Raw genomic sequence first — 18,767 nt, 5'->3', positions numbered from 1 at the left:
GTCATTAACCCAGTGATAGAGGGTTCCTTGGGGACTGGGATAATTGTGGATCGTTTGAAACAGCAGGGGACTTCACACAGCTCCAGGGATCTGTCGAAGATCAGTGTGAAGATGGGAGGCAGCTGATCAGCACAGCCTGGTAATATCATGATCTTCTGTCTCCTGAAGAGTTGCCTCACATCTTTTTCACAGAAAGTGGGGTGTGGGTGGGTGTGGACTTGGCTATGTCTTGTGGCTGGAGAGGCTGAAGGGTGTGAAATAATAAGAGTAATAAATAAAAACAATATGATATTTGGTTTTATACAAGTGTTTAGCGCTATTTAGTGTTTGGCTTGCACTCACGTTTATTCAAGAAATCTGTCATTTCAGAAATCTTTGACTGAATTTATAGTTTAGGAAATAATCAAACTGATGTTTAGCTACAGTCTTACTTCAGATTTCCTCTTAATCACATTTGGAGGCCATAATAATGTGCAGGAAAATAATAAACTGTATGCAACAGTGTGCAGCTCAGGCACTAAAACACTGTTTTGCACTCATCATGCATCATGCATGGAGTGAAGGAGCTGATTATTCCAGAGAAAAACACCTTCAGCCCCACATTCAGCCCAACAGGCTGCTGTGAGCTGTTATCCTGCTTGGGTAATTATGGCACATTATCCTGCTCACGTGTGATATTCTTCTTGCTTTTAGCCATAATTAGACTCATTCATCTGCAGCAGAAGATTTGTTCTGTAGCTTCACAGGAGAAAACTGCTGCTCTTGGGATCACTTCAGAAAAAAAGAAGAAGAAGATTAAAACAATATCCTGCAGGTGTGTTTATTGTTTTTGTTGACAGCTAATTAAAAATTCTAGCCTGAAGCAATATGTCCCAAACTGGCAAATGTGGACTGTATTAAATGTGGAGAAGTGTTTTCCCCACGAGTCTGACCTCAAACATGATTGTTTTTGGCAGCAAATATTTTCAGATAGATTTTCAAATGATCTTTTTATGTGTGTGGGTTGTTCAGCAGCAGCTAAAGCTAAAGATCCATATCGTTACACATCTCTAATGCGCAATAACTTTGTGTATAAACCTCACAGAGCAACAGCTGAGGCAGACACATGTAGTAAAATACAAATATTAAATGCGTTCATTTAAATGACATCAGAGGACAGTAAATAAATATTTTTAAAGTTAAACCATGGCTCCGATTCCTGATGTTCATGCACAGAAAAAAGGAAATAGAGGAAGTTTGGATTATATTTTATATTTTTATTGATAATAACAAAGCTACAGTAGCACTTCCGACCTTTCTGCACTGCATTAAAATGCCTCCACACCAGGGGGCGCTGCAGGCTCAACTACAGTAGGGTGAAAGGAGTTTGCAAGCTCCTTTGACTACGATGACCTGGATGACTGAGAACCTTCACAGACATACAGTAGGGTGATTTGAACTCAAAACATTATTTATTTATTTACGTATTTATTAATTTATGTATTTATTGTGACAACAATAATAAAGCTTATACAAATGGATTTAATATAAATGCAGTAGTCATGTAGTTAAGAAAGAAAGACAGAAACATTGTTTTATGGTCTTGATGTTTTCGTACTGGCGACAGTTACACCCATAAACCGTTTGAAAGCACCATTCGATGAAGACATTTTATAGCAATACAGCTGAGTTTTACTGCATTATTATTTACCGCTTGCTGGCACACAAACTTCCTCTCATGGCTGTCCACATGAGGCCACATCATGGTTAGTGATGAAAGTTCATTACAAGAATATGTGGCCCTTAAATGTGCCAAAAAGCGGACTCTGTAAAAACACGATGTCTGAGCAATAAAAAAGAAAACGTTTTTTTTTAATGTTTATGAAAACGCCTAAAAATCTTTCCATTCAAAGACGGAGAGGTGGATCGATGCTTCCTCGGATGTTTTTCTATACAGGAAGATAAATATATCAAAGATGGTGCACACTTTGAAACAGGGCTCACATCCTGTTTCTTTGTATTTTCTTCACTTCGTTGTAAAACACATGCAGTGGATATAATGCATCGCTCTGTTTCTTTAACCGCTTATCCACCTTTCGATCATAGAGAGAGCTGGAGCCTTTCCCAGCTGTCACACCCCGGACAGGTCACCAGTCCATCGTGCACTCACACCCACACTCACGGTTTAGAAACATTTAACCTGGCACGCATGTCTCCGGATTGAGGGAGGAAGTCCGGAGAGAATCCACGCAGGGACAGGCAGAAAATGCAAACCATGCAGAAAGGCCCCGGCTCGCCAGGATGTTCCAAAGAAAAACCTCGCTGTGAGAGGACAGTGTTAACCTCTGCACCATGTGCACTGATATAATGCACCACATCTAAAGCACTGTCAGTGATTGCTCTTTCTTTACGCTATCAGAAATGTGCATCTTTTAAAATGTAAAAAATAATTCAGACTGACACATCAAAAAGCTATTTTCCTTTTATTTTAGTCCAAAATGGGTGAGGGATAGAAGCGAGGGCTGAGGTTGTCACACACTTAAATGCCAAACCTATAAAACATCCACTTTCAGTAACGACACACTCAATCATTCAACTCGTAAAAAAGAGAGAAAATAAAATTGTTCCTCAGTTAGCTTCTAAATATTCAGTCAAGGACTTTTTAAAAGTTATTTTTGTGTGTACTTTGTCTCTGTACTGCACCACGATGGTCCTGTGTGGTCATTTTTGTTACTCAGCTGGGGCTGCTGGGGCTCAGGAGGTAGAGCGGCTTGTCCACTAATTGGAAGGTCCACTTTATCCCCTGATGCCTGGAAGGTAGATGGTTGAATGAAGCTTACAGTATGAAAGTGCTTTGAGTGCTCAAATAGAGTAGTGTTAAGTACCAGTCCACTTTACCAGCCCATGTTGGAGGGCCTGATGGAACCACTGTATTAAATCAATATCGTAGTAATTTATGCTTAACACATGTCATCTACACATACATGTTAACATTAAGTGTGCGCTAAAGACGCGGGTCTGTCTGTCATTCTCCTTTAAGAGCGCAGCCACATTTTTACGCCACACGTTTAATGTAAATGTTGGAGGATTACAGATGAACATTCCTTCCACCTCATGCGGGATCTGCAGGAACGTTCGGCTTCCCTGGAATGTGACATCACCTGCATCGCCCGCACCACCTGCGTCCGTGAGCCGTGGGATCGCTAACATCTGTGATAAGTGATGCTGAAAAAAGACACTGAAGCAGGAAGTTGTTGAATGATAAGCTCTGCAGAGATCTTTCTCTGTCTTGTGTCATTCATGTAAAACAGGACAGACACAATAACAGAAACAGCTTGGTGTAACATTTTATACTTTCTACTACTTTCTTTCTGCAGTTATCTGACAGCTGTTGCCACTTTTTAGTTAAAAAACACATACAGAACACAAACAAACATAAACACATAAAGAACCCACAAACACAAAGATATGAGCTGTACTCTTTTCTTTTTTATCAATTCAACATGCCATCATGCTATTCCAATACAACCCCAACGCAACAATCTTATCAGCTTTCAGTTTTCAGTTGTATTTGTCACATGCAGGTTAGCACACGGTCAGCATTGCAATGAAATGTATTTGACGAGCAGAAGACAGTCACTCAGCAGAATGCTACAGTAGAAAAGAAAATAGTAAAGAGCAAAATATTAATAAAATATAGTAAAAGAAATCTACCGATATACAAGTGTTTGATATCCAGTCAACAACATGTGAAAACTGTAAGCAGACGTGCTGCAGCGGCAGACGACCACAGTGGGTGCCACTCCTGTCAGCTGAGAACAGGAGCTGAGGCTGCAGCTCACACGGGTTCACCAAACGTTCACAACAGAGGGCTGGAAAATGTCTCCTGGACTGATGAGTCTCAAGTTCTGCTGCAAGTCCAGATTTTAGGGTCAGAATTTGGTGCATGAAAGCATGAATCCATCATTTCTTGTATCAGCAGTTCAGACTGTTGGAGGTGTAATGGTGTGGGATTATTTTCTTGGCACTCTTTGGGCCCTTCCTGCATCTTTTTGAGTCTATGGCAAGTTCAGGGACTTCTGAGGGAAAACGATTCCTTTCCTGTCGTAGGAGCTGTGGTGTACAGGCTGTGATCAGCTGAGCTGCGCAGCTGCTTCTGCTCCCTTCCTTGATCATTGTGGATTTAGCCAACTGAATTCAATATGAGCAGAAGTGACACGAGCTGTCACAGCTGCTGCCTGCAGACAGTAGAAAGCTAGTTTAAAGACAGAAATCAGTGAGTGAATGAGCATCATCACATTAAGTTTCATTTGATTTCTGCTTCTACTGAGCATGATCCGCACAGCTGCTCTGCACCAGCCCAACATTACCGTAAACTATATCACAGTACTGCACAGTAACCAGCTTATCCTGCACTAAACTCACCAGTTTTTAATGCAACCTTTGAATACCACAAAGTTAATATACCTGTATTTGTCACGGTCCTGGGTCATTTTGACCCAGCATTTTCAGTTCTTATATTCCTTTGTGTTATGGTTTGTATTCTGATCACTTTGTCATGCTTTGTTTATTAGTATTATTCTATGTTTCAGTTATTCTTTGTGAGGGATTAGTTCTTAGGTTGTGTCTCTCGTTTAGTACAAGTTCAGTTCAGTGTCAAGTCTGTGTCTGTTTCTTGTTTCCCATTTTATTGTGAAAGGTTGTGCCTCATCTCAGTGTGTCTAGCGTTGCTCCCCGTGTCTCGTTAGCCTGAACCCTCCCAGCTGTGTCTCCCTCCTGTTTTCCATTCCAATTTTCATCCAATTGGTTCACCCCAGCGCAAAGCTTCTTGAAGCTTCATTTGCTCTAGTAGGACACCTACTGGACGTAAAAATATTAGTTGGCATGAATTTGAAGAGTGTGGCATTTTGCACACAGCCTGTAAATGTCAACAACAAAAGGAGTGTGTAAAACATGTATATTGTAGTGATGGCAGTATACTGTGTATATTTATACTGGCAGTATGGAAAATGATTATTTGGAAATGCTTAAAATGGAAATGATCATTTACTGTGAGGTGAGGTGTGGTTGGGGTGTGGACAGTAGTTGTGCTTTTGTAACGTTGAGGTATGGACAGCTACACACTGAGGCTTTAGTCCTGCCTGTTCACATTTTATTCTGTAAAAACTAAATTTTCACTGCTTTTATAACCTTTAGTGGGGAGAACATAGCTAGGATTTAATGATTTAACAACTCTTTTAAATCCTTTGTCCTCCACAATGCTAAATGGCTGGGAGTCCTCAATCACCATGCTGACCAGGTCTTCATCTATTTGAGATTGTTCTGCTGAGGAGAGCTCACCTGGTCTTGCTCCATAATCGGTGTCCCCCTTATTCTCATGCAAAGCTCTGTAGTGCCTAAGCATGGATGAGGTGTTGTTGTTATATCCCAGCTCCCTGGCACATAGCAAACACTTCACCTTGTACAAAAGTAAAGACAGCTTAACATAAATTGTATTGCACCATCAGTATTATGAAAATACATCTTCTGTAGAAATTTACATACCTTGTTGGGAGGAATAAGATCAAAATGTTCCCACACAGGGGAGGACATCCTCCTCTTCTTAGCTGGCTCCATTCTCTCCTGACTTTCTCTCCTCACTCTCATAAACCTCCAAACTGTCTCCAAACTCTCACTAACCGCAACTCTCCATCAAACACCCACATTTTGATTGAAGTCTGAGGGGTTTATATCGCTGTCATATCTCGCGGCAAAGTTCGAACCACTTCCTGAACCAGTCACGTGGTACAGCCGAGTTCTGCATTTTGGGTCCGTCACTCCTGCTTGCCTGCCTGCCACACAGCCAACCATGACAATATTTGCTTTGCAAGACGTTTCACAATATGAACGTTCATGTAAGCAATAGATCGAATGTAAGGAAAACAACAACTCTAAAAAAAGTGGGGATATTAAAATGAATGAGGATATTACATGCAAACTTTACATTTCTAGTTAATCAGACATCACTGAGCAGTCCTTACCTTTGAATAAAATCTTCTTCCTCTTCCTCTCCTGTCCTTCCTTTCTTACATCATTCTCTATCTCTATTTTGACTTAAATATGAATATGAAAGATAGAAATTGTAAACTCTTCAGTTAAAAAAGGTCCTCGAGATCACCTCGCTAGGTTAGGAAAAGTCATGCATGGGAGATATTACACTTTACAATAGTCCAGGAGGAGATAGCATCCTGTTTTATGTGTTACTGTTGCCTCCAGTTTATGTTCAAATTAGTTTGATGTCCAGGAGGTGAACAGTGATATGAAATAACTCTCCTCAAATTGATCGTCAGAAAAAGAAAGACTCAAGCAAAGCACACATGCCTAAAAGCTCTACTCAAGTAAACAATAAAGTAATTGACAAAATATTTATGAAAGGCAAAAGGAAAAGAAGAAACTGCTCGTGGTGGAGAATAAACGTCTTTCCAGTAACAAGATACATTCAGGCTGTCTTAGAGATAATGTTCTTCATTTGATGTGAATGTTAATGCAGTTAGAAAATGATAGTTGCCTAGCAGGTGAGTGTCCATTTGGCAAAATCAATTTCCTCAACTGGAGGAATGAATAAGTGATAATTATTGATCTCTACGTGCAGCAGATAGACGAGTCGGTCAGTCTCATTTTGATCTGACTGACGCTTCTCTCTTAACAATTCAGTTCAAAGTTTTCTTGTATCATCACTGCAAAGCACTCAAAATGTATTTATCAGCTACACACGATGTACAGTGGAGGTAAGTGTGCCTAGAAGGTAACCAACTTAAATAACAGCATGAGTAGGAAAATGTAATTTGCATTATTTGATGGGTTATCAGTCCCTGCAGTTGCGGTGTTTGAGTTGCAAATGCGAACGAGGGACTCGAGTGAGGCTGGACACGAAAGAGAAATATTTCAGCAGCTGGTCCAGAAATCATGACACTGTCCGGTAAATAAACACAGCACAGGCTCGCTATGAAGGAAGAATCCAATGTGCTTTAATTCACTGTGTGTTTGCATGAGCCTGTGCATAACAGGCCCCGGTGTTTGCACAGCACAGCAAATAAACGCCTTCAGGTCAATGTGTGTGTTATTAATGAGCACACAGAGGGAGAGTTTGAATGTGAGATAGCTCAGGGTTTATAGTGCAGCCATAACAGTGGCTTTGTGTGAGACAGGAGGCTGCTGATGTGGAGCCATGTGGCAGGTCTGTCCACAGACCGCAGGGCTGGAACCAGGATTTTATAGACGCAGAGGCTGGGAATCCTGCTGCAGTGGGAAGAGGAAGCAGTGTTTGAATATTACAGTGCAAATAGATACACGCCTATTGTTTCCAGGGTTTGTTGTTATGGAGATCAGATTGGGATCTAAGACCAACTTGCAGAGTCTTCTAATAAATAAGGATCTGAGGAATTTCTTTTCAGGGGGAGCCCGGCATCTTTTCAGAAGGGACAAGACTACCTCCCTGCACAGACTGCCGAACAAGCCGGTCCTCGCCTGCACACAGAAACGAGATCATGTAACAGCATTGTTTGCAGTCTGGAGCATAAACAGAAGAGGCAGGAAGCACAATAAAACACACCTGCCATCAGTTATCCTGATCCAAGCACAGCACCAGAGCCACTGGCTCACTGCAACCCTACTCTCAAACCAGTGCAAATGAATCCAAAGAGATGTAGAGGTGAGCTTTTACCAAACTCCTCTATTACTAACAAATACGCAGGCATCAACGGGACAAACTGTCTGACAGGCTGGAAAACCAGTTTAGAAATCAGAGGAAAGAATAAATGGGCACACAAGGACCGGCAAAGAAACGTTAAGACAACGGCTCCAGTCAGTAGTCGAGAAATCACCTCCTGGGTCTCCTCCTAATCGCTTTAGCTCACATCATGAGGTCAAGGACAGACTCCTCTTACACCAGGCTCCTCATTCACCCGAGCTCTAAATCAGCACTGGTGTTAATCTTACATTGTTATATTTCGGAGAGTAGCAAAAGGATGTTTTGGATGAAAGTGTAATGTTAGTTAGAGTCATGGTTAGGACCTACCACACAGACCTCAGAAGGTTAAGAATGTGACGGAGGGTTGAAGCTGCGTACAGTTTTTTTCCTGTCACATGGTCATTGTTTTTCAAGCTGGGCAACTTTTCTTCTTCAGAGCAAAGAGCTGCAAAGGTTCAGATGTGGTTTTGCAGAGGAAGCCACTCAACTACATCAAAGCAGAGACAGAAAATATCCTGATCAGAAGCTGTGCAGCCTGCATTTGAGATACATGAATTTGAATTATTGTCATGTGCATAAATAATAGAATTAAAGAATGTTACCAACTTGGCTCAAGAAGAGGAGGCTACACAGAGGAGACTTAGCTTGCTCAGTCAATGCAAAGTGGCTTGCAGCCCACTACCACTTGAGGTCCTTATGCTCTTTTCTGTGACTCAAGCAATGTCACACCTTTATGCCAAAACTTAATTATGATGATTCCCCCCCCCCCCCCCCCCCCCCCGGAAATATGAGGTTGATAGATGAAATCTATTTTAGTCAGACTGTGATATATATTAAAACAGCTTAGAAAGGGAAACAAATGGAAAACAACTGTACAGTGGGCACAGTTGTTGTGAATTCTTGCTGTGTTATTTCATGCAGTTCATAACACAGAGCACCACTGAAAAATATAAATTCACAACCAAATTGGTCAAACCAAATATGAGACTTACTTTAAGCATTTTTTAAAATAGCTAATAATCTTTATTCACACAAAACAACACTGAGAAGCTGATTTCAAAGTTCATCCATCTAAAGTTCAGCAGCAGGTCAATGCATGAAATGGGAAACAGATGGTTAATTAACATTTTATTGATCCGTGTGACTTATCAGGTGTGGGTCGATCCAGTCTGTCCTCTGCTAAAGGAGGTAATAAAAAAAGCACTGACCTGCCCATCTGTAGTAATTAGAGAAGTCAACCGGCTCCTATTTTGACTGCAGATACTACATTTCATTAGCAAACTCCCCGTGCAGAAGCGACTGACATACTCAGAGATGACTGACAGGGAAACAGAGGTGGAAAAGCAGGCAAAAACAAAACAGGAAATGAAGAGTAACAAAGGTCAACTTCATGACAGAAACAATGCAGGAAGCATCCAAACTGTGAACGGATCCAGCATAGCCTTAGTCAGGAGGGCAAATGGTCTGTATTTGTATAGCACTTTACTAGTCCCTAAGGACCCCAAAGCGCTTTACACATCCAGTCATCCACCCATTCACGCACTGGTGAAGCTACATTGTAGCCACCCTGGGGCCCACTGACAGAGGCGAGGCTGCCGGACACTGGCGCCACCGGGCCTTGGACACAACGACCCAGACTGTCGGAGCCGGGGCTCAAACCGGCAACCTTCCGATTACAAGGCGAACTCCCAACTCTTGAGCCACGATCGCCGAGCCAAATCTCATATGGGTACAATATTTCAGGTGCTTTAGCCTACACCTACCATTGCTCCACACATTTCAGCCATTTATTAAGTCACCTCCACCCGAGCTCCTCCTTCATAAACAGTTTCTGGCTGAGCCTGCGCTCCCTTTGTTATTTTACTCCAGTTTTCTGATGTTAATCAGTTAATCGCTTTCCATGATATCTACGCCCCTGTTTGCCCCCCCAAACACCTACGGGAGTTTTCAGGCATTTCCTTAAGTTTGCCTATTTTCTTACTTTTTGTTTGTTCGTGTTTCTGGAGGTTTTTCTCCTGCCTTGTTTTGGGGCCTCGTCTTGTGGCCCGTTAATGATCTTTTATGTTTGTGGTATTATCTGTAAACAGAATCAATGAGGTTAAATATAAGATGAATGATAAATATGAGATTTGTCATCTGAATGTGTAGAAAGATTTGACGTGTGCAGATGCACGTAGGCACCTTGACATCACCATGGAAGAGTTTACTGAGATCACAGAACAGGTGAAGAGTAGCTCCAGCCCACCATAGAGTGAAATCTAACTTTTACTTGAATCCAGCAGAGTTTCCACAGCTGGGCTTTAGAAAGAATACATGTCCAAATTTTAATTACAGTATACACATTTTTATGCCTCTCCCATGTCGGATGGGAGCACTTTCAGGGGAACAGTGGCCCCTTAAATGCTTTCTTCCCTTATGCAATATAAAGGGGTCCAGGGCTTTCTCCAGAATGAGGACCATCTGATGTGGTCTGGACATATTAACAAAACACATCAGATGTTTTGGTCAGATAATACCGCTGGCCAGAAAGCTGAGGGGAGCACGAGAGGGTTTTCAGGGACACCCTCAGGTCTGAGGGTGCGTCTCTCGGCTGGGTTGGAGTTCCCCTGGAGGAGCTGGAGGAAGTGGTCAGGGAAAGTCCAGTTTCTGCTTAGACTTCTGCCCCCTGTGGCCATGTATAAACAGACATGTTTATGATTCTTTTAATTTGGTTCTACACTTAGTAAAACTGTAAACATCTGTCCAAATCTTTGCCCCCAACTACATATGAGTGCAACAAATGTGGCATTGCACCACAAAATGATGATATCAGTTTCTTTTTTACCCAGAAACTCTGGTCTCAAACCCTCTAATTAGGTGCAGTAATCTCTCACTTTCCCGTGGGAGTATTTGCATATTTGATTACCATCAGAGACTGAACTTCTCCCATATCCTACAGATAAAGGGACGTAACCAAAAAAGGGAAGGAACGACACAGTTACCCAGAAATGAGTACTGTGTTTCTGTGCTATCCTCCTCCTCTTCTCCCACATAAACACAGATCATGTGGCCCAGCTGCAGAGTGCATGTGTGGCAATCAGCCTGAATAAGTCAGCATTTCAGTTTGTGAGTAACTCTTCATTGTTTCTATATTTCAGTCTTTACATGAAGTTTGTCTGTTTTTTTTCTAAATTCATGGCAAGTAACTTTTGTTCTTGAGTGCAATGAGCTACAGAGGTTTTCAGGCGTGGTTTCACAGAGGAAGCCACTGTGTCTTATCAACTTCATCAAGGTAAAGACAGAAAAACTGTGTGATCCGGAAGTATCGCAGTGTGCTCTTCAAAGTAAAGTCAGAAATAAATTTGAACGTTGTTTCCTTGACGTCATTCCACAAAACTGAAAACACAAAAAAGGGAACAACTCGACATATTCTTATTTTAAGCAGGAAAATCTCATATAGGATATGCTAATTAATTTCCTTTAGCCTTTGTTATAATTTGTGCACACTTGCAAGCCACCTAAACCCAAAGTCCCTTTTAATGCTCTCTCTGACTGAGTCTGTGCCACTCCTGTTGCCAAAAAATGTATTTCTCAATCATAAACACCAGACTGGCATTTTAAAACAGCACAAACTGAAATATAGAAGTGAATGGATGGATGGATGAATGTGACCCAAACATACTCATCAGTACGCAGACATATGTCTGAGTATATTTAGGTAACCTTTGTAAATTCAGTTTAATAGAGTGATTTAAATTAAGTAAAGTTCTTGTAAACACCTTCAGTGTGGCACTTTAAATTGTGTCTATTACTGTTTACACTGTTTTACTCCAGTGTCTTCAGAGATCTTAATACGTGCTGACAAACTGAAGACTGGAAGTTGAGTGAAAGGCAACACTGTGTGTAGCTTTTTAAAATACTCAACAATTGGAGATAAAATGACATTATTCTTAATTACTAACTACTTTTAAAAGGAAAAGAAAGTAATCAAAATGACAGCACACTGGTGTTTTGTCCTTCTTTCCTGCCAGTGGGTCATCTCAGGACTCACATTTACCTTCTTACCTTTTTACATTCAATACCGGCTGTAAAGTATGCAGACTGACAAACAGTCAGATTCATGTGTGATGAGTCAAAACAAACCCCTCAGCTTGATCATGTTACTGTTTATTTTATTTTATTTTTAATAAAACATAATCGATTATTCATTTAATTATAGTCTTTTAATTGTGCTTTGCTAATTATTTTTTTTTATTTGTATTTATTTGAAATGTTATTAAAACAAGCTTTAGTTGTATTCTGTGAGTTCGTATTTTATTTTAGATGTATTTATTTTTTAATAGAACTACCATAGTAGCTTTATGTCACCAAGTTGGAAATACATGGAAGAAAGCTCACCGTCCTGCCTGTGCGGATTTTATTTTGACAGGAACTGAACAGGAAGTCTTGTAAGTCTTTGCACTTTGGTGGTTTTTGGTCACCGGCTCGCGGCACCACAGCAGATCTCCGGCTGCCGTCGCTTCACATCACATCACATCACATCAGGAGGTAAGACGAACACTCAGCCTTCGTTTTGGGGTCCAGCTGTGCCGTTTGTGGCTCATCCAGATGTTTGTGTGTAAGATTAAATCTGTGACTGTCGGCAAAGTTTACTCCTGATGTGGTCGCGCAGGTGCGTAAACGCGTAAAGACTGGAACCGTGGCTTTGCGCGTAAAATGTGATGTGGTGGAAGCGCGGGGTAGACGTGGGTGGATGCGCTGTTTTGTTTTGGGATTTTTTGGCATGTCTTGGCATCCGTCCTCCTCACCGCAGTGCCCGTGCACATCATCAGCAGTTTGCCCTGGGAGGCAGCGAGCACTTATGAGCCATGTGTTGCTCTCAGTGTCGCTTGAATCGAATGAGGAGATCCACAGAGCGTAACGTTGGCCCGGAGGAGGGCTCAGGCAACGTTTTCAGGGAAGCACGGGGAACGGGTCAGACCAGTACCGAGGAGCGACTCAGCTGCTGCAGCTGCGGCGTGTCGGTGCGTCACTCCGCCGACCTGTCACTGCGCACTTCTTCCTTTTTCAGCCGTCGATCTATTTTGCAGCGAAACACTTCCTCCATACCAGTCAGTGTGTAACACAACTCACCATCCTCACCCAGCACCTTGTAATAAGCAAAATTACCTTTCAGTCGCCTTTAGGGCCAATTTTCCTGGTTAAAGCGCGACAGTTTACGCTCTCTGCTTCTTGTTTGCGTGTCTGTTTCCACAGCTTATGTGGCACTGTAACACAACATTACACACACACTCAGCCGGTGCTTCAGGTACCCTAAGGGACAGCTTCCACACTTTAAACACACATGCTCAGAGAAATCAAACCGGTTAGGTTGTGTAAACTTAGAGATTTCTTTTTCTTTTTGGGGTTGAGCCAGCCTCTGTCGTGTTAGATAACGCCTGCTTAAATGTGAGTATCTGCTTGTTAACATTTTAACCATTTCCAGTCCAAATGCTCAATTAGCCCTCAAAATCTATCAAACGCTGAGGTGCCTGAGCGTTAAAAATGTTCAGCTATAATAAAATAATGAGTGTGGCTTTGCTCCCTGGTGTTTAACATCCAGAGATGCATGAAAACGAGGATTTATGAGCTTTAGCTAAGCAAGAAGGTCGATTTTAAAGATGATATGCTGTGTTCTGACTGAAGTATGTAACGCTGGATGGACACAGAGGCAGAAGGGCTCTGGGTATGGTAGTTGGCAGATTATGATGTGTGCGTGATGCAGCTAACAGGGCTACATTTAGGCTTAGATAAACATATTAGCACAGCTAAGGCAGAGGAGGTTAAAGGTCCCTGAAAAATGACCAAACTCGAGTCAAGAGAGTGTCTGAGTGTCTGCAACATGAGCTCAGACATTAATATGTTGCTGCATGATTTGAATTATGAAAAAGTCCTGATCCTAAGCTTAATGTCCACACTGAAAGCGTTCAAACATTTGATGCTGTCATATAAACGATGAGTTTTTAGAAACTTAAAGACATCCTGCTCATAAATAATCCCATCCCATAATAATCATAAAAAATGCTTAAAACACAGAGAATAGCTAAACAGGTTTTGGAAGTTCATGTTTGCTCAGAAAAATGAGACACACGACGAAAGGCTCATCCAAAGCAGGAAACGGGGTCGATACGTCATCACTTTACAGATTGCATGTCTGATATAGTCCGCACTTTTTCAGCAGTGTTGCTGTGTCCAGAGTGAGTGTGTCACAGCATTGTGAGTGTATAGTATCTAAACTAAGCAGAATATCAGGTGAAACCATTTGAGTTGAGATAATAAGCTTTTTTCTCTTTAACCTGCAAGTGGGTTAATATATGAGGCCAGCTGTAAGGTACTTTTATAGGGAATTGGATCATTAGTGTTCCAAAAATATCTATATGTAAAGAAGTTTGACATTATACACTCAGATTGCTTTAAAGTTTCCACTTTTCACGACTGCATTGTGATAGTTTGCTGTGACCTGTGGATCAGAGGTGTGGACTCGAGTCACATGACTTGGACTCGAGTCAGACTCGAGTCATTAATTTTATGACTTTAGACTTGACTTGAAAAAATGTTCTAAGACTTGTGACTTGACTTGGACTTTTACACCAATGACTTGGGACTTGAATTGGACTTGAACCGGTTTACTTGAAAAGACTTGATATTTCACCCCAAATATAAAATTTAACATGCATATTATATAGAGATTGAAAATGTGACGTCATTCACGGGTAGAACCGCAAAGGATTCTGGGAACTCGTGGCAAGAAGTACTAGCGCACGCAGGCTTTCAATTAAAATCAGTTACACAGCGATAAAAAGAAACACAAAAATGTCAAGAAGCTGTTGTATTATTAACTGCAATAGCCGGTCGCATGACAGCCACGGGAAGCCGACGGGTAAAGAGATCGGTTGTTATCGGATTATGACGTTGAAGAGAAATTGTTCGAGCCATGTTTCCGAAGTGACAAAGAGGCGACGGGTGGCCTGGATTGCAGCCATTCAAAGACCAAATATAACGTCCCAGAACCCTCCAGCTCACAGGTTAGTCTGCTCCAAGCATTTACACAAAGGTCAGTCTGCTGTTGTAGTTAATGCGTCATTTTCATAACATAATTAGTGATATAGGTTACAAGCAAGTCTGGCGCTGAACAGAAATGGTCGCGCTATGCTCCTTTGTTTATTGTGCATAAATAGTGAATTGTCCTGACACAATATTGCGTTTCGCCTCTGTTATTATGGTACATTGACAAAAACATATACTTTTATTCACAGGATAAAACAGGTTTTTTGTATCACTAATTGCCCAGTACGATTACAGCATACAATATTGTTGTCACTGCTACATTTCTGTGATGCTACCAGAAATTATTTCCACTGCTAATTAATTACCGTTGAGCTCAAAGGTCCTATTAATAAACGGTTAACGAATGTGTATTTATGACAACGATTTGTGAGACTGGTAAACTTATGATACGTACGATGGTCTTTCGTTCTACACGGTGCATTTCAAGGTCCTGCACCCATCCGTCGGTAAACTGTACCTGGGCTTGTTGCAGTGACCTGAAGTTACTAAACTTCATGAGTGTATGCACTCACTCCAAGAACCGTATGATTATTAATATGCATATAAATATGCTACGATGAGATAGCTGACTTCATCTAACTAGCAAATGTTTTCCAGGCTACGTTGGTGATGCAGTTTTTTTTAATGTGTATGATATTTTTGTCATGCGGTTTTAAAGCCGGTCCTACAACCGCATCCAAGAATAACATGCAGCTTATCTCAGAACTGTCGGTGAAAATTATTCTTGGAGCTAGGTTTAATTGAGCTGCATTCTAAAGAGGTGCAATTTCACAATTTGTGTATATTTTCTAAGTTCACTATTTTGTCATGTGTTGAGAAAAACACAGATTTAAAAATTACATGGTCTAATATTTACATTTAGCATAACTGCAACATTCTTTTTTTCGTTTTTTTTAATGACTCGAAAGGACTTGAAATTCAAAATTTCAGACTTGTGACTTGACTCGGACTTTTACACCAGTGACTTGAGACTCGACTCTGACTTGCCTGACATTACTTGAGACTTGACTTGAGACTTGAGGATAAAGACTTGAGACTTACTTGAGACTTGCAAAACAATGACTTGGTCCCACCTCTGCTGTGGATGATGGACCTGGAATAGAAAGATTTACTGCTGCAGAACGTGACTGATGCATAAATGACCTTCAGTGTTAAACAAACAGAACCATCAAAAAGTCACAAATGACTCCACCTGGTTATTTAAGCGTATTTAAACAGTACCTGTAGTTCGTAATCAAAATAGTTAATTCAACGTTTAAGTTCACCATCACCTTCCTGTTTTTAAAAGATTCCAGTGTTTAAGGTTTCACAGTTCAGAAAGCCTGCAGAGAGTTCCTTTTAACAGAGTTGCATCATCGCTGCTGCTGCAAGATTGTTGTGGGGCAACAAAATTACAGTTCAGGTCAGTGATGAAGTTTGTTGAGACACTGCTAGGATGCGATGAGATGGACAGGAAGTGTAAGCAGGAAGTCTGAAGACAAGTGCGGGAAAAGTGACACGTGGTGTCTGTTCTTGTGTTGTTTCACACAGACCTGCTTCTCCAGTGTGTCGGAGGGTTTTATTTTTGTTGGTCTGATTTAAACGGAGCAGAGTTGACTCGCTCGCTTCCATGGAGACTGTCGAGGCTGATTAATAGGACCGGCTTGTACGCAGGTAGGATATGCTGTGTTTATTGGCGCTTCCAGCAAAACACAGGCCACAGCGTGGGGAGTGCTTAATTGACTTTGTGGGCGTGGGCGTGTGTGCTTTTCCAGCCAACACACACACATGCTGATAGAGAGCTCAAGGGGCACTGGGAGCGGTGGGTTTGGTCCAGCCTTTAATCAATATTATCAGTAGCTAAATGTCATGACTTTGCAGAACTGAAGACCGATACAGTAAAGTGCAGTAAGATACAGCTGCTGAAGTTCAAATACATCTGGCTCATAAAACAACTGATAACACGGAGCAAAATATACACACATGGATCAGCTGATTAGCCAATAAACAATCTTTCTCATTTTTCAGTTTATTAAATGTTTTGTATTATTTTGTTAATACAACCCCCCAGGTGTGTTTTAAAGGGAGGCTTTGTATTATGTTTTTCTTTTTAGTTTATTCAATGAAACCCACAACTTAACAATATTCTGATTTATTTCTAATTAAATGAAAAAATGTACATTTATTTTTAAAATTCTGTCTTTAATTATTTTTTTTAGATAAATTAAAATAATTTTAATTTAATTTTATGCTTTTCTTTAAATATCTTGCAAAATAGCTGACAAACCTTTGAGTGTAATTTAAATATTTGAAAAATCCATCAGTGATATTAAAAAATGAGTTTGTGCTGCTGCAACGTGTCGGCTCCTCTGTTTGCAAAAAGAAGTCAGATCCTATAGAAGTCAATGATAAAATGACCCGACTTCTCACTTGATTTATGACACCAGGACACATGTTCCTTATGGGTTTATGGCCTCAGTTGCTATTTTAAAGTCTTATTAAGATATCGTGATGCTTGTTTTGGTAGTTAAGGTCTCCTTAGAGTTATGGAGCAGGATAAAGCGGGGTATGATTTACAGCGTGGCTGCCCTGTGAGCCCTTTCTCAGCACATTTGGTTTGAGAACAACCACATGACAAAGCTCAAAGTGATCCAAGGCTTCAGTATAAGATATGATGGTGGGTAAAGTGACAGTGGCTGCAGCCATCTATTATATACAGTCTTTGGTCACAGCTCTACTACACTCCTTCGCACCAAACTGGGCAAAGCCTTTCTTTAAGGAGCTGGCTGTGCGCTTGATGGCCGCACAGGGCAGACTGTCGATGCAGAGCTGGAAGCACTCTTGTCTCAAGTAACGTCATGTTGTCTCTTCACTGGAACAAAAGGCCCTGAACAAATACAGAAGTGAATATGCTTCAAGTATTAAAATCCCCGGATTTATGTCAGTACTGCTGCATCTGTTTGAGGTAGAGCTAGTTTAGTCTTTGTGTCTTTGTTACGGATATGATAATGAGGAAAGACGATTCATTTAGATCGAAGCTTCAAATAGCCGCCCAGAGATGTTTTAAACAAGTGTTGAGACTTTCATCTAGAGGGACTTGGCGATCAGTCAAGATATCCCTGAAGGAGAGCTGCCCGTCAAGTCACAGTTAGTCACGTCTCTTTTTGAATAAAGCACACTGAATTTGCTGAGACGGGAGCAAAACAAATTCTGATTTATTAATGTGACTTGACTGTGTCTCGGAGTTAAAGAGATGATCTTGTAGCTGAAAGGTCGCAAGCTTGAGCTTCACCTCAGGAGCACGTCAACTTGAATTAAGTCTGCTCCCATCAGTGCCATCGAGTCGAATCTGAATAGCCAGGAGTCGCACAAACTGCAGTTATTTGGTGTTTTCAGGAGAATCTAATCACCGTGAAGGAAAATGTGGCCTGTGTCTGTTTGCAGTCGAGACAGCCATCAGAGGAAGATTTAATCAACGCCGTGAGCAAACCTGTTAGAAATCAGAGACTCGCCTGAAGCTCCTGACATTAATCTGCTGCTGAGCTTTTCGGTAAAGCTGAAGGTGTTAAACAAACCAGCAGCAGTCTATGATTCTGGAAACGAGAGGAAAGTGGGACAGGGCCATTAAAACATTTAAAATCCCTTCTTTATATTAATGTGTTTAAGCCGTATGAGTTTAAAAAAGCAGTATAAGTTACACTAGCATATATTTAACAGATTAATTTAAAGGGACTTTATTTCAGAATCAATTGAACCCTTTTTTAATCTTCTGGCCTGTAAGCAACGAACATGCAGAAAACCTTCTAACCTACCATTGAGTTAGACTGGGAGAGGAGGCTAACACAAAGGTCACCCGGAGGATCTCCTTTTAAAAAGGTTCACTCCTTAATGAGTACTTTTATTTTAGATGCATATCATACAGAAAATAAAAGATTTGGGGTTATTGGCAGCAGTTCGTCTTGTAATCGGAAGGTTGCCGGTTCGAGTCCCAGCT

The 18,767-nt window shown here is 41.1% G+C and overlaps 1 protein-coding gene across 1 annotated transcript in view; it reads left to right on the top strand.

Moving 5' to 3' along the window:
- Nucleotides 1–12,213: 12,213 nt before the first annotated feature.
- Nucleotides 12,214–18,767, top strand: part of LOC146702209 (phospholipase D1-like) — a 52,239-nt gene continuing 45,685 nt past the window's right edge. Inside the window, exon 1 of the mRNA XM_085468926.1 lies at nt 12,214–12,235. The gene's annotated coding sequence lies outside the window, so the exon portion shown is untranslated. The remainder of the gene's footprint in view (nt 12,236–18,767) is intronic.

The sequence above is a fragment of the Copadichromis virginalis genome, linkage group LG9, assembly GCF_057382275.1.
Source record: "Copadichromis virginalis isolate Kocher_CV1m ecotype Utaka linkage group LG9, C_Virginalis_male_GT1.1, whole genome shotgun sequence".
NCBI lineage: Eukaryota > Metazoa > Chordata > Actinopteri > Cichliformes > Cichlidae > Copadichromis > Copadichromis virginalis.
The sequence above is the reverse complement of the archived record's forward strand: the minus strand, read 5'-3'. Positions and strand labels throughout refer to the sequence as shown.